This window comes from Triturus cristatus, chromosome 3_1, assembly GCF_964204655.1.
Source record: "Triturus cristatus chromosome 3_1, aTriCri1.1, whole genome shotgun sequence".
Taxonomy (NCBI): Eukaryota; Metazoa; Chordata; class Amphibia; order Caudata; family Salamandridae; genus Triturus; species Triturus cristatus.
Genome location: NC_140583.1, coordinates 34,524,366 through 34,540,457, shown reverse-complemented (window position 1 = coordinate 34,540,457; position 16,092 = coordinate 34,524,366). Strand labels below are relative to the sequence as shown.

Below are 16,092 nucleotides of genomic sequence, written 5' to 3'. Positions count from 1 at the left end.
TCACGCTGGTCTCCTCACTCTCCATCCTTCAGCCACACGCTTCTTTTCCCCTCACTCTCCTTTTCTTTTGCCTCATGCTGCTCTTCTCACTCTCCGTCCTTGTGCCTCATGCTGCTCTTCTCACTCTCCGTCCTTGTGCCTCATGCTGCTCTACTCCTCACTCTCCGTCCTTGTGCCTCACGCTGTTCTTCTCCTCACTCTCCTTCCTTCAGCCACACGCTTCTCTTCCCCTCACTCTCCTTTTCTTTTGCCTCATGCTGCTCTTCTCACTCTCCGTCCTTGTGCCACATGCTGCTCTTCTCACTCTCCGTCCTTGTGCCACATGCTGCTCTTCTCACTCTCCGTCCTTGTGCCACATGCTGCTCTTCTCACTCTCCGTCCTTGTGCCTCATGCTGCTCTACTCCTCACTCTCCGTCCTTGTGCCTCACGCTGTTCTTCTCCTCACTCTCCTTCCTTCAGCCACACGCTTCTCTTCCCCTCACTCTCCGTCCTTGTGCCTCATGCTGCTCTTCTCACTCTCCTTCCTTTAGCCTCACGCTTCTCACCTCCTCACTCTCCTTTTCTTCTGCCCCACGCTGGTCTTCTCCTCACTCTCCGTCCTTGTGCCTCACGCTGCTCTTCTCCTCACTCTCCTTCCTTCAGCCTCACGCTTCTCATCTCCTCACTCTCCTTTTCTTCTGCCCCACGCTGCTCTTCTCACTCTCTGTCCTTGTGCCTCATGCTGCTCTTCTCACACTCCTCTTTTGTGCCTCACGCTGGTCTTCTCTTCACTCTCCTTCCTTATGCTTCACCCTGCTCTTCTCCTCACTCTCCTTCCTTCAGCCATATGCTTTTCTTCCCCTCACTCTTCTTTTCTTTTGCCTCACGCTGCTCTTCTCACTCTCCGTCCTTGTGCCTCATGCTGCTCTTCTCACTCTGTCCTTGTGCCTCACGTTGCTCATCCCATTCCTTGTGCCTCATGCTGCTCTTCTCACTCTCCGTCCTTGTGCTTCACGCTTCTCTCCTCCTTACTCTCTGTCCTTGTGCCTCACGCTGTTCTACTCCTCACTCTCCTTCCTTGTGCTTCACGCTTCTCTTCCCCTCACTCTCCTTTTCTTTTGCCTCACGCTGCTCTTCTCACTCTCCTTCCTTGTGCCTCATGCTGCTCTTCTCACTCTCCGTCCTTGTGCTTCACGCTTCTCTTCTCCTCACTCTCCGTCCTTGTGCTTCACGCTTCTCTCCTCCTTACTCTCTGTCCTTGTGCCTCACGCTGTTCTACTCCTCACTCTCCTTCCTTGTGCTTCACGCTTCTCTTCCCCTCACTCTCCTTTTCTTTTGCCTCACGCTGCTCTTCTCACTCTCCTTCCTTGTGCCTCATGCTGCTCTTCTCACTCTCCGTCCTTGTGCTTCACGCTTCTCTTCTCCTCACTCTCCGTCCTTGTGCTTCACGCTTCTCTTCTCCTCACTCTCCGTCCTTGTGCCTCACGCTGCTCTACTCCTCACTCTCCTTCCTTGTGCCTCATGCTGCTCTACTCCTCACTCTCCTTCCTTGTGCTTCACGCTGCTCTTCTCCTCACTCTCCTTCCTTGTGCCTCAAGCTTCTCATCTCCTCACTCTCCTTTTCTTCTGCCTCACGCTGCTCTTCTCACTCTCCGTCCTTGTGCCTCATGCTGCTCTACTCCTCACTCTCCGTCCTTGTGCTTCACGCTTCTCTTCTCCTCACTCTCCGTCCTTGTGCCTCACGCTGCTCTACTCCTCACTCTCCTTCCTTGTGCCTCATGCTGCTCTACTCCTCACTCTCCTTCCTTGTGCTTCACGCTGCTCTTCTCCTCACTCTCCTTCCTTGTGCTTCACGCTTCTCTTCTCCTCACTCTCCGTCCTTGTGCCTCACGCTGCTCTTCTCACTCTCCGTCCTTGTGCCTCATGCTGCTCTACTCCTCACTCTCCTTCCTTGTGCTTCACGCTGCTCTTCTCCTCACTCTCCTTCCTTCAGCCTCACGCTTCTCATCTCCTCACTCTCCTTTTCTTCTGCCTCACGCTGCTCTTCTCACTCTCCGTCCTTGTGCCTCATGCTGCTCTACTCCTCACTCTCCTTCCTTGTGCTTCACGCTGCTCTTCTCCTCACTCTCCTTCCTTCAGCCTCACGCTTCTCATCTCCTCACTCTCCTTTTCTTCTGCCTCACGCTGCTCTTCTCACTCTCCGTCCTTGTGCCTCATGCTGCTCTACTCCTCACTCTCCTTCCTTGTGCTTCACGCTTCTCTTCTCCTCACTCTCCATCCTCCTGCCTCACGCTGCTCTTCACCTCCTCAATATCCTTCCTGGTGCTTCATGGTGCTCCACAAATAACAATTATAATCCAACTCAAAATATTCCACTACACACCACATACATCCACTCCTTAACACATGGGTGCAAAACATTTCCATTTACAACGCCAAAAGCTCAAAATCCAACAAATGCGAGACCTATTGCATTTGCAATGCTTTTATTTTATACGAGAGGGAAAGTATTAAAGTCCATGAATGAACCGGGGCAGCTCAAAGAACAAAAGTCCCCCAGTGCCAGCCAACGTGCGCCATCCCACGAGGTAAGATGATCGGTTGAAAAATTCAGGGAAGATCCTAAAAGTGACCTCCAATCCCGGTCCGCCGAGGGTTGGCTTGGTGGTGGAGCTAACACATAAAGACACAAGATATATCAGGGCGGGAAGAGAGGGAGGAATAATGTGTGCCTCAGGGCCTTAATAAAATCAGGACTCTCCTTCACAGCTGGCTAGGAGCGTCTGCAATTTTATAACAGGACAAGGGCCCTTATATTATGCATGTTCAAAGCAATCCCCAACCTTTGAGGATGCATGCTTGATCGGTTTGCAATGAAAAGTACAGAATGTAGATACCCCTGACCAGTCTGCAGACCCCAGGATTTCCTCCAACCTAGAACCAACCCAAACATCTTTGGATACCCTTGCTCCTCTGACGGAGTGCGCACCATAACTACCTATGTCGATTCCAGCGAGAACCGAAACATACTTAGCCCATCTACTTGGAGTAGATGGGGAGACAGGAGAATGGGGTTTAAGCAATGAAATCAAGAGATGTAGACCGTCCAACAGACAATTGCTCCAAGTGTGTAACACAAGGGACACAATATTCTAATTCCAGAAAGGTTCTAAGGTGGACGGTCAGGCTCTAGCATGTGATTGGCTTGCTCCAATCATGCTGCACCACCAGACAACCGATCCAACATCCCGATTTTCAAAATGTCCTTGAGGTGAAAGGTCACTCTCTAGTGCCCTGGTACTCCTAGTACGGCCCGCGGGCCGCCAGCGTCCGGCAGGCCTTCATTGGCGGCCCACAGACCTTGCCTTGCAGTTTCCACTGCCGCAGCAAACACAGAAGATGACCGCAGGAGCACACGTAGTGAATACGTTTTAAATAAGTATTCACTACGTATGTTCCTGCGGCCATCTTCTGTGTTTACTGCTTCCCTCTGTGACCTCACGGCACCTTCTTCGGAAAGCTTCACAAAAGGCCCTTTAAAAGTCAGCTTCAAGCGCTTTCACAGCTGACTTTTAAAAGGGCCTTTTGGGAAGCTTCCTGTTTGGACAGAGACAGATAGAGGCAGAGACAGACAGAGACAAAAAGAGACAGAGACCGATAGAGACAGATAGAGACAGAGATAGATAGAGACAGGAACAGACAGAGACAGATAGAGACAAAGATAGAGACAGATAGAGACTGAGACAGATAGAGGCAGTGACAGATAGAGACAGGGACAGACAGAGACCGATAGAGGCAGAGACAGATAGAGACAGAGGCAGAGACAGATAGAGGCAGAGACAGACGGAGACAGATAGAGGCAGAGACAGATAGAGGCAGAGACAGATAGAGAGAGATAGAGATAGACGGATAGAGACAGATAGAGACAGAGAGACAGGCAGAGATAGAGACAGGGACAGATAGAGGCAGAGACAGAATGAGACAGGGACAGATAGAGGCAGAGACACATAGAGGCAGAGACAGACAGAGAAAGAGACAGATAGAGACAGAGATAGAGACAGATAGAGATAGGGACAGACATATAGAGGCAGAGACAGACAGACAGAGAGACAGACAGAGATAGAGACAGACATAGAGACAGAGATAGAGACAGAGCTAGAGACAGGGACAGATAGAGGCAGCGACAGATAGAGGCAGAAACAGATAGAGGCAGAGACAGGGACAGATAGAGGCAGAGACACAGACAGACAGATAGAGACAGAGACAAACTGAGACAGACAGAGAGACTCGGTGAGGGAGACAGAGGGAGAGAGAGGGAGGGAGACAGAGGGTGAGAGAGAGAGGGAGACAGAGGGAGAGAGAAAGGGAGAGAGAAAGAGGGAGAGCGGTAGAGAGAGGGAGGGTGACAGAGAGCGGGAGAGAGGAAGAGGGAGAGAGAGAGAGATGTATGTATGCTAGGTCTGGTGGCTCAGTGGACGGATGCGTTTGCTGCAGGGGCCTGTGTTCAAACTCATGGTCCCAGTTTTTTTTTTCTCGAGCCCCGCCCCCTCCTTCACTGACCCCGTCTCCACCGGTGCGGCCCTCGGCCATAAACCACACTGTAAATTTGGCCCCCGAGAGAAAGTTTGTGAGTACCCATGCTCTAGTGCATAGATTCAATTTCTGTTACACTATCAAAGAATGGCCCTAGTATTTCGATAGGTCTGTAAGGCAAAGTCACCCTCCAACATGCCATTGCAAGACTTAGAGACACCATTAGACAACAGGTCCAGCACTGAGGGTCTGGGAGTTCAAAGGTCGTGTTGCCACCTCATTATGAAACAGTCCCACCCTTGCATCTAAAGACTCCTTTGATTGGAAACTGAATCATAAGATAAAAAAAAAAGAAAACTTTTGTTTTTTAAACCAGTTACTCGTCCTATGACTTTCAAGTATTTCACCTTCGTCTTTGCGTTTTTTAGTGATTGTGTTACAAACATAAGTTTAACATTTGGGGACAGAAATGAGGGAGATTTAGGAAAATGTGGGGATTTAATTATTCAAATAAACGTTACTGAAAAGGACGACAAATTTAATAGACAGTGGTATAGTTATAGGTTATACGGTGCCTTAGGAACAATCGGACATATATCAGTTCAGGATAGTATTGAGTTACGGTGCTGTAAGGTGAGGAGAACCACCAACCTCTCGCAAAGTTGTGGCCAAAGCCAACATAGAAATTCACAGAATCCTCAGCACACGTTTGTAGAGTAATATTAAATACCAATGCAAGGATACACAAATTATAAACACAGTTTCAGAAATCTTCTCTTTCTTTTATTCTTTTCTTTCTGATCAGCCTACACGTGTTTTGTCGCACAAACTGGGAAATCGTCCCGCATTTTTCTCAAGGCTTCAATGTCATTGGTAGCAACTTTCCATGTGGTGATAATTCCCGCCCAACACGCTTTAGACCACGAGTGAGTCCAGTATCCTTGCTTCAAAGTGAGCAAATCCATACTTTTCAGAAAAAGCACCCCGCTCCGCGCTGTAGTGCAGCCGCAACTAGATCAGTTTGTCTGGTCCTCGAGTACGAGACGACATTTAAATTGGGAAAACACTAAATTAAAGCAACTTTTTGCTCAAAAATGAGTTTCCTGCCTAAATTGGATGTCACTGCATTTATGGTATTATATGCTATTATCATGTGAGCTACTTAAATTATATTTTTTTTAAGGAACAGTATTAGCTGCTAAAATGAAGCGTTTTGCTTTCGGTAGTCTTCATTAAAATCGCCTTAAGCGAGCCGAGATAGGGATGCAGTGTGCCAACATGTACAAAAACTAGGGCTACAGCAAACTTTCCAAAGAATGGTGGAAAACATACAAAGTTCCACAGCTCGGAGAGCTGGTGCGGGTGCCTTGGGCCTGGCCTTGTGTACCACACGTTTCTCAGGTTCAGAGGGACCATCTTCAAGCAAATGACCGCATTCTTGATGGCTTTAAGTCTGCATGGGCGCCATAAGCGCATGCAGGTCTGGTAGGATGGCACTGTAAAAAAACACTTGGGTCTAGTTTCACTGCACGTGAGGTGAGGATGAAGAGAACAACCAACGTCTGTTAGCAGGGGAGACAAAGGGAGTGTCGCCAGGATGACACTGAATCTGCTGGCCTCGAAAACGGAGGAAGGGGCGAGTAAGGCAGGCAGTAGGAGAACATCATTAAAATAAATAGTGCTCACAGTCTAAAATAACACGTACTGTGTAACACTTTAAGTAAAGGGGCTAGTCGCCATGGGAGGATACAAATGTAGAGAAGGCGGTACTAAGGAGGGACTAACAAGCCTATTGATGAATCAGAAGCCAGCACTTAGGACAGACAATGACACAAGCCAATGGCAAACATGGACAGAGAGTGGGCGTGGCTTCTATTTGCTACTCCACCACAACATGTCTCGCAGAGCAACGCATGCGCGCTGACTCAGGCTCGACCTAACCAGTCTCGCAGAGCAGCGTATGAGCGCTGGCTATGATTTTGGGTCTTTTTATTGGCTCGTTTTGATTTGGTTTCCTGTTTCACTGAAATGCATTATGGGAAATGTTTTTTGTTGTTAAAGAGCAGTTTAAATAAAGCAGTCAGATTAGAGATGCGTAATATGAAGACTCTTGTCCTGTTATAAAATCACTGTCCTTGCCAGCTCTTAATTCAGAGAGCACCAAGGGAGACTTTACCTCCAGGTTCACCATCCCCGGTGTAATGCACAACCTCCCATAACAAGATGGTGCATTGTCTTAGCGCCACCAGTAGTTAAAAACACCATGTGAAGTTTGTAAAAATCAATAAAAATGTATTGAAATCTAAAAACACCAGGTGAAGTAAAATCTGGTTTCAAAACACCACTTCCATAAAAAAGACCTCGCAATGACGAAGTATTGTCTACTCAGAAGTGGAGAAGTAAGAGCAAACAAGACATTACTTGTAGAACTAATGTCATTTACAATATGCTGTAACTACTTTAAGGTGCTATGTATTGATACTGCAAACAAACTTTATAAAAGGATGAAACTGTAAAATATGGAGCAACAACAACAAAGAATCATGTCACTCTGCCCGAGGTGTGTCCGGGTACTCCTGTATAAAATACACAGGCTCACAACGCATTCACACCAACAAGGACCTGTGGCCAGTCATAGATGGCTGTGTGTCTGGGTTATGTCTCTCATACTCTTGCAATGAGAGTATATATTAACAATGCGTAGATGTGGTTTATGCGCAAGCACTTGTTTTTCTTTTCTCAAATCTTTTCAAACTGTGGTGGTTGACCTTGTATCTCTGTAGGGACCAAGGCCATATTTATTGTCGTGTAGTTTCCACCCTATGGTAGGAACTGCCCTTTTGTGGACAGCATAACCTTTGGAATGGTACCAGACTGATTCTTTGCACCCCCTCAGGATATGTCGTCCTATAGGCTAGCTAGCTCACAGTGCCACCATACGCCCCTATAGAACAGAATGATAGGGTGAGGAATAACTCACGGTCACACACAAACTTCCCATGGCCTCTTTGTAAGCCTGAGAGCTAAACACTGGACCCTGGTCCGAACGTAACGTGCAAATTACGTATGTCTTAATAAAAACTCAAAGATCCTTTATAACAGTTCGAGTGTCAACCGACCGATGTGGCCATACCCACAAGAATCTAGAGCAGGAATCCACTGCCACCATGATGTACTTATAAGCCTCATATGATGGTAGGGGGCAGCAGTGGTCCAAATAAACGCAAACCAATAGCTTGTTTGAAATCAGTAGAGGTGTGTGTGGTGGGCACGCTGCCGTGGAACCCTTCATCTGCTGACATTATAGCCTTCACCCTCGCATGTGCAGAGGCCAGACTCTCATGGGCAGCTAGGATCAATCCCAGTCTGCGATCAATGTTTGCTATTACTCTATCTCCCACTACAGGAATGTGAGCATAAGATATGTTTTTTGCATCTAACTTGTAGGAGTACTTGACTGGAAAGCCTTTCTGCAGGTGTGTGTCGTCGCTTTCAGCATCGACAGCCACCATGATGTCTCCGTCTATCCTCGTTCTAGAGTGAGTGATTGCAGCAACTGCAGCGGTACGAACTGCTGCTTTTTGCGGCCTCATCATCCATGGAATTCCCTGCAACGTGAACGCCAACTCGTTGATGACCCAATGTACGAATGACATGACTCTGTGGCAAGCAAACTTTCAGCTTTGCCACCTTCTCCACAAGCAGCTTGCCCTTTATTGTGCAACCCTTTGAATCCCTGGATCCATTCTGGCTACAATAGTGTAGATATTCATTGTAGGACTGGATACAGTAATACGAATCACACACTAAACGTGTGGGAAATCCATTATCCGTATTTTCTAGTGCCAGAATTAGAGCCTTTGGTTCTGCCAGCTGCGCTGTGCAGTCACCAAGCGACTGCGTGTAGGTTTTCTCAGGATGGAATTCTCCATCGGTCATGTGCCTTTTACAATTCAAATGCAGCTGAGTATTGGTGCTTCGACCCTACAGCAGGCTGGGCAGACCAATCAGTATATATGATGTCATGTTAGCGATCTAGAGGGATTATTTCATTCGGCAGAGGATGTTCTTGTTCATACTGCAGAACGGCTTGCATTTGTAGTGTAGAATCAAATCGGTAGTCTACATCTGTTGCAGTGAGTGAGTTAGCCCATTGTATTTTTGGTGGATGTAAACTTTGGGGTTCAGCGTTCGGAATGCTCGCGTTGGTGACTGTCACTAAGGCCGGCACCAGGGACACTACAATTGTGGGTTTACCCTGAGCCAGGGCTCGCTCTCTCACTACAGCAGTCTGAAGTGTTGTGAGTATTTTTTCAGCAGGTGCAAAAGCATTTCATCATTGGTGTATAAATATGACATACATGCTTTTTGTACTGTGTCACCTTCGTTGATCCTGATGTTCCCGCAATAACACGGATCACCAGGTTCGCAGTGTTCAAACGTGTGTGTAAATGTTTGGAAGCTAGCATGTCATTTTGTACGGAACGTAAAATGTTTGTATGTTCCTGTGTCCAATATGTACTCAAAAATTCTGGACATATCAAGTCGTAGAATGGTTTAACCCATTCTGCGTAATCTGTGTTGTATGTTCTGCCAAGATTTCGGAATCCTAATATGTATCGTAGTATTTTCAATGCAGTTGGTGGTGGAAGCAATGCACATTTCTCTGGGAAGTGTATCGCTAGGCTTTTGCTCTCACTTGACAGCTCATATCCCAGAAAAAAGATATTGAGATGGGCAATTTTAAATTTTTTTAAATCGAATTTGTAGCCCATGTGAGCAAATCCCCAAATTATGCAATCTGCTCTTGCCAAGTGTTCCATAAGGTCATCATCCGCCCGATAAACGTTTGTCGTAGCTCTGTTACTCTGGCTGAGAACAGCCTGAGGCTCTCCTTATACCCCCGGAGCAATCATCAGAATTGCCTCTGAGAGCCCGGAGCACTGAAGGCGTTTGAATGTCTGCTTCCAGGTGCTGTGGTTTGGCAGAAAAATCGATTCGCAATATCTAGTGTTCTTTTGTATTTCTTCCACACAATGTTGTTCTGTGTGCATTTTGTACACAAATGTGCATGTAGCTGTGTTTAATTGTTCGTAATCTAATAGTAGATGATATGAATGGTGCAGTTTCATTACTGGAAACAAATGATTGTTCATAGACGAGGTGAAAGTTTCTATTACACTTTGGTATTCAAGTTGTTCTAGGATTTTCCTAACTTGTTTTTTAGCTTAATTTTTAATTGGGTGCTGTCATTGAGGTTGTGGAGTCATCCTCAATGGGCTCTCATGATGAACCGTCATCTCATCCCACATGATTGGGGTAAAACACACGGGCTAGTGCGAATGGCCAATGCTTGCCGTATGAATGTTTTACTGATTTGGAGAAGGCAGGTAAAATTATCATCAGTCCGTGTGGGCAATCCATTACAAAATCAGGTGTGCAATCCTTTTCAGCCAAAAGAATATTGTGACCATAAGTTAAGTCCTCCCAAAAGAGAACATTAATGTTTCTGGGTATGCCCCCCTCCAATTGGAGTTGTATTGCATATAAACGATGAGGGACACTTACCCTGGTACCAGGTGTTTCCACCATGATATGTTCACTCAGCCCTACTCCTACCAGACAGTCCATCAGGTTCCAGAAAACTGTTGTGACTTCTGTCACGCTGTCTACTATTGTCACTGCCCATTTCCCGCTCAGAAGCTGAGTCCTCAATATCTGGGGCATGTCTGACCTTTAGTCCGGAAACCTTTTTGTTTTTAGTCTCGCCTTGCTATCGCGTAAGCGATCGCAAAGCGAGACTATTGTAAGGGGCTCCCAAAACTGCTCCGAAAAGCGGATTGCATGGCGAGCACGCGCACAATCACGCGCATCGTACCGCCATGCAATCCGTTTGGCATCGCAATTCAAAGGGTCCGCTCCCCCGCCTGGAATGTGCTCCCCCGCCCCCGCCAAGCGCGCGAGCCACGCCCCGCCGGGCTTGTCTTGTTATTAGATTTGCGTCCGTGCCTTCTTTAGGGAGTGCACAGTCTGTGTGTTAACCATCACACCGACTTGCCTTGTTGTGCTCTGATTAATCATTTATATTATGTCTTGTTCCCAACAGTCGCCAATGTCTTTGCGTGTTTAGACACAGGAAGTGCATTTGTGCCAATAACATAACAAACCTTCAACCTTGAATGGAATCCCTTGTCCCTGGAGCATTTAGTCTTCAAAGGGCCCGTCCCTGAAAAAGAAAACACATCGTGTAAGCAAGGAACACGATAGCCGAGTGGGGTAGACGAGCATTCCTGATGAGTGCTGGCTAGATAGCACAGCGAATTAAGTTCTGGCTGCAGAGACGGGCATGTAACAAGCTGCTCACGGCTGGAATCCCACCGTGCCCAATTATGCTTTTCATACTACGGAGTGCTGTGATATTGACACTGAGTTAGAAAATAGTAACAAAAGTGTATTAAAGCGCTATGAAACTGATCAACTGCTTTATCAAGCGCTCTACAAAGCCCAGGACAGTATTTTAAACATGGAGCTGTCGAGTTCTCATTTTCAACCAGTTGACAATTGTACCTAATCTGGAATCTGTGAAACTGACTATAAAGAAAGCCAGTTCTAGACTTCACACCTTATCCATCCTCCAACCTTTTGAAAAATTAGCCCTAGAAACCACGCCTACCTATGATTGTCTTGTGATGACATCGAATACCCAGGAAGTCACAAAACAATTATCAAGGAAAATATCCTGCTAATTGGTGCTTGTTTAACCCCTTGTGTGCCACGCCCTTTCCCCGCCCTGTGCCGGGCTTTCTATTAGCGGGCGGAGTTCATCACGAGATGGTCTCGTCATGGGCACAGCGCAACCGCGGCCCATGACGAGACCATCTTGTCATGGGCACTGAAGGGGTTAAACCGCTAACAAATCAATTGCTTTCCTGCATTTACACCAAAGCGCTTTGGTTTCACTGCAGCACAGCCTCGCAGCGCTTACCATGTTTCACATTGTTTTGTGATTCCTCCAGTGTCAGTAGTGTTGATTTCCCCTCAAAGCCGCTACTTGAGATGTAAAGTCCAGCACAGGGTGCGAAAAGGCCATGGAGGCTGCTCGTCAGAAATAGATCTGATGTGAAGAAGGCCCTGTCCCTGTGACAGGAGTACAGCTGTTAGTCCAGTAATAATTCATCAGAGTCATGTTTAATGGAAGGGGAGGAGATTGTAGCGCTATGCGAGTCATCCCTCGGCTCACAAACTGCAAATCCATAAACTAAGACAGCCTTTGAACTTTGGCTACGTGTTTGGTTTCATAACACACGTCTTACAATGTGCGCCATAAAGATATTGATTCATGTAAAACTGTGCCCAGCTTTTCCTTTCCATATATATGATTAAAGGCATTCAATTTCATACATCAAGGCAAAAAAATACAAGATTTTTTAAATTAATTGTAATACTTTCAGTATCAATCGTTTGTTTTGAAAGCACACTTTAGTCTGAATTGGAACCAGAAACACTATCCATCTTGTTCGATTGTTTATTTTCACACCTAAGGAAAAATAGTCTTCTTCGGCCTCTAAATTATTTCAGTTCAGCACTTCTGCCATCTCAGGTCATGACCTGCAAAGAGCCGCTGAACTATTTCCTCTGAGAAAACTTTACTTGGATCAGATTGAAACATCAGAAGCTAAGTAGGTAGGGCATGGTAGGCAGCTGCGGCTGGGAACCCATGCGGCTCAAATAAATGGGTTTCACCAGTCCAACAAGCATTGAAAATGCAATAGGTCTCGCCTTTGATTAAGTTAAAGCCATTTGCTTTGCTAATAGTAATGTATAGCAAAGCAAATGGCTTTTTTTAACAGCCTGTGTTTCTTTAAAGGAGCAGGTGCTATTTTAAACAAGCATTTGCAATGCATTAGGTCTTGCATTTGCGAGATTTTGTGCTATTGGCATTGTAAATGACAATGCCTTTTATTATTGTATGTTTTTGAACATGTAAATAAAAGGTATTGTCATTTACAAAGCCAATAGCACAAAATCTCTCAAATGCGAGACCTATTGCATTGCAAATGCTTGTTTAATTGATGTTTGGAAGGTTTCTGTTTGTCTTCCTGTTTAACTATGAAGTGAGACAGGTGTTGTGAATCATTCAGTTTCATGTGCTCTTCAGATCTGCGCTCTGACCGTCCACCTTTCTCCGAACTATTATCGGATGACTCCTGAAAAGAATGAGATGAATGTACATCAGTATCCTGATACCTGTCAGGTGGTCGAATATTATCACAGTTTCGGAGATTATATCTTTTTATAGTGGTTTCCTGTTAAGGAGATCCACCCGTGATTTTGTCTTATCTTTGTGTTTTTTGTTTATTGTCCCATTTCTTCTTTGTTAACGAGTCGGGTCCTTTTCAGAATTACTCTGCGATAGTGGTTTTCCAGGTCTGGCCCCCAAATTATCTCTTCCTAGAGTAGCATCGGTTTCCTCGAAAAATGTAGGTAATTCATACTCCTGCTGTGCAGAGGCCAAATCCCGTAGACGCAGGCATATAGCCAGTGCTGCTGCTTCCCTCTTTATGTTCATTAACATAATTATGGAAAATGCGGCAAAAATGGTCATCAGTTTCATCCCCAAGTCCAGAGCAGGTGCTGCCCCGTATTCATTCTTGAACTGTTTCAGCCCTTCAGGCAAAACAGCCAGGGAGGGGATATCATGTGCTCTGGCATATACTGCAGTGAAGACTGTACCCCACATCGCAACGGTCTTTCACAGGGGGAGCCATCGCCATTGTCATGCATTTTGTCAATATTCTGTGTTTCTCCTGCGGGCCCTAATGGGGAGATTCCGCTTCAAGCTGACTTGTTTTTTCTGCAATTCAGAGCGGATTCTCCTCCCGTCTGATGGGAAGTTTTCCCATGACCGCATTTAAGGTTTGTGGGCTGATGCCCGAGGTAACCAATTGTGGTGGTTCAGTTTGAGAGTTAGTGTTCACATAACAAACTGTGTAAGACATCTGTAAATTGTTAGTAGGTCTTTGTATAGTGTTTGCACCTGTGCTGCTGTTAAGTTATCTACATTAGTAGCGGTGTGTATCCGGCTAAGACTGGCCATGTTGCTCCCTCATTGCTGAGAGGACCGAGTCTACCGTTTTCTGTAGTGCTTGGGAGGGCGCCATTAACATAATTTATATGCTCTTGGTAAGTGAGAGGCATATCTATTTCTTCCTTAGGTGTAGAATTATTTGGAACTTCACCTTCTTTGTAAGTGTGAAATAATCGTGTGGCTCCATTTGCAGCCAGGAACGTAACCCAGGAATAGAACATCTCTGTCCTAAAAGCTTTGTGAGTCTCTACTAGGAAGACAACATGCGAGACTGTGTTGTAATAGTTTTTGTCTGCGGTTCTCTGCTATGCTAAGTGCTGCTTCATCTTCTTCAGCCCCTATTTAAAATGTATGAAATAAATAATAGAGAAGGTAACACAATGGGATTGAGATCCTTTCAGAGTTCAAGCTTGAACAGCCTACAGCGATACCTAGGGGTTACCTACTCAGCTTAGCCGGATGTTCCCTACCACCACGGGCGTTTCCGGTTTGGAAGTAGGTAGGGGCCTCTGAGAAGGTATGATTGAATTACTCAGCCGATCCATAAAAATAAGAACCCAACCAACGTTGGCCGCGCTTGTCGTGCAGTTTCCACCCTACTGTAGGAACTGCGAGTTTTTGTGCAGCATAATTGTCGGAATGGTGCCAGACTGATTCTGTGAACCTCCTCGGGACGTTTTGTCCTTTAGGCCGGCTAGCTCACAGTGCCACCATAAGCACCTCTAAACTTAGACAGGTAGCAAATGGGTCTGGCAACCACTGAACATGCCAATCCCTGATCCCCCAGGAACCCTGGTAACAGATCTAGACCCTTTGCTCCGTCACTCGTGCTCTCTTTTTCCCAGAGAAATATGCAAGGATTGCACAGTGGGATGTTTTCAATGTTTTATTGAACCAACGTGATTCCTGTATAGAATATATGTGCTGCAATAATCAAAAGAAACAGATGAAAGCGATTAGAAGCACCAAGACAGTGAACAGAATATAAAGCTCCATCATCGTGCTAGTGCAGTGTATATATGCAGGCATATAAAACAGTCTAGGAAGTTGTGCGTACTCCGACTATTCAGTCCCTAACCTAGGTTTCTAGGGCGTGTGTGTGTGTGTGTGTGTGTGCACTGCCTAGAATCCCTGTACTGGATGATCCAACCCCAGTTACCTGATGGGAAAAAATGTAAGTCTTCATCTTGGTCACGAACTGGGCACCTTCGCAGAGAGAATCAGCAAGCTATTAGGCTGAAGCGTCAGCGCGGAGAGAGTCCTCGCCCATGTCAGCAAAAGTGCTTTCTAGCTAAAAGCAGGAAATGCTTGTTTATCTAGAATGAAAAGCACCCTTGCGAATCCTGTGCCTGCCAGCATTGTTTTGCTCTATAGATAGCCATGTCGCCCAATGGATGAAAAATAGAACAACATTTGCACAATGTGTGTCGAGGCCTTGCACGTGTTGTACAAGGAATCGTTATAATGTTAGGAAAAGTGAAATCTGTAAGCAAAGCTGTTTCAGAGCAACTAATCCAACCTTGTCATGCACGTAAATGTCTGTAAAAGGATATTGTGTGAAAAGGATGGCAATTTAAGAAAACGTGATCATGGTGAAGAATGGCTTCGGTTCTATGAGGGCCTCCCTCAGATACATAGCATTATAGCAGTTGGAATTGTGATGATTCTTGGAATGGGGGCGGGTCTGTGAGCCTGGGGGCAGGGTCAAAGGAGTCACTAAAAAGAACAAAAATGTTCACTTTCTGGTAACTTTCAGGTAACTGCATATAAATTAAAGCAAACACAAATGAAAAATAAATACAATCTAAACAAATCAAGTAATAGGAAATGAACTATTTTAATAAGGAACTCTCCATTGGTTAATAGCTCCTGGATGATGAAGTGGGAAATGCTGACTATTGCATTTTAGAGCTGTGAGGTCCCACAAAGTGACTTAAAACACTATGGGGTATATTCACAAGGGGATAGCGCCACCAGAACGTCACTGTTAACGATGTTCTGGGGGCGCTATGCCCTTCTCCATATTTACATTTTGTAGCTTAATGCCGCCTTGCAAATACAGCACCTTTACATGCATCACTTAGCATAAAAGGGGCGTGCAAGGGATGCTGCTGCGGGCGTTCCACCACAACACCCATCGCTTTTTGACGCTGCCCCAGATTTACAAGGAGGTGTAAATCTTTGGCAGCGGCAAAAACTAACGCCATGCAAGAGCAGGAGTTAAAATAGCAAAATGAGGAGAAATACATTTACTTCTCCACGTTTTTGCTTTTTCTATATGTGCTGCATTCTGCAGCATACATAGACAGTGCAAAACACCAATAATAATTGTTTATGTGCAATGAAGGTCTCCCTTTCTGCACATAAACAATCATTAAATAATGATGATTTCCTACTTCTATATGTGCTACAGAATGCTGCACCCATGGAAGTAGCAAATCGCCAATATTGATTGTTTAACTGCAGGAAGGGACACCTTCCTGCATATAAA

At 45.7% G+C, this 16,092-nt stretch overlaps 1 protein-coding gene across 4 annotated transcripts in view; it reads left to right on the top strand.

Moving 5' to 3' along the window:
• The window catches only part of MAPK8IP1 (mitogen-activated protein kinase 8 interacting protein 1), a 529,695-nt gene that overhangs the window by 445,443 nt on the left and 68,160 nt on the right, over positions 1 to 16,092 (top strand). The window lies entirely within an intron of this gene.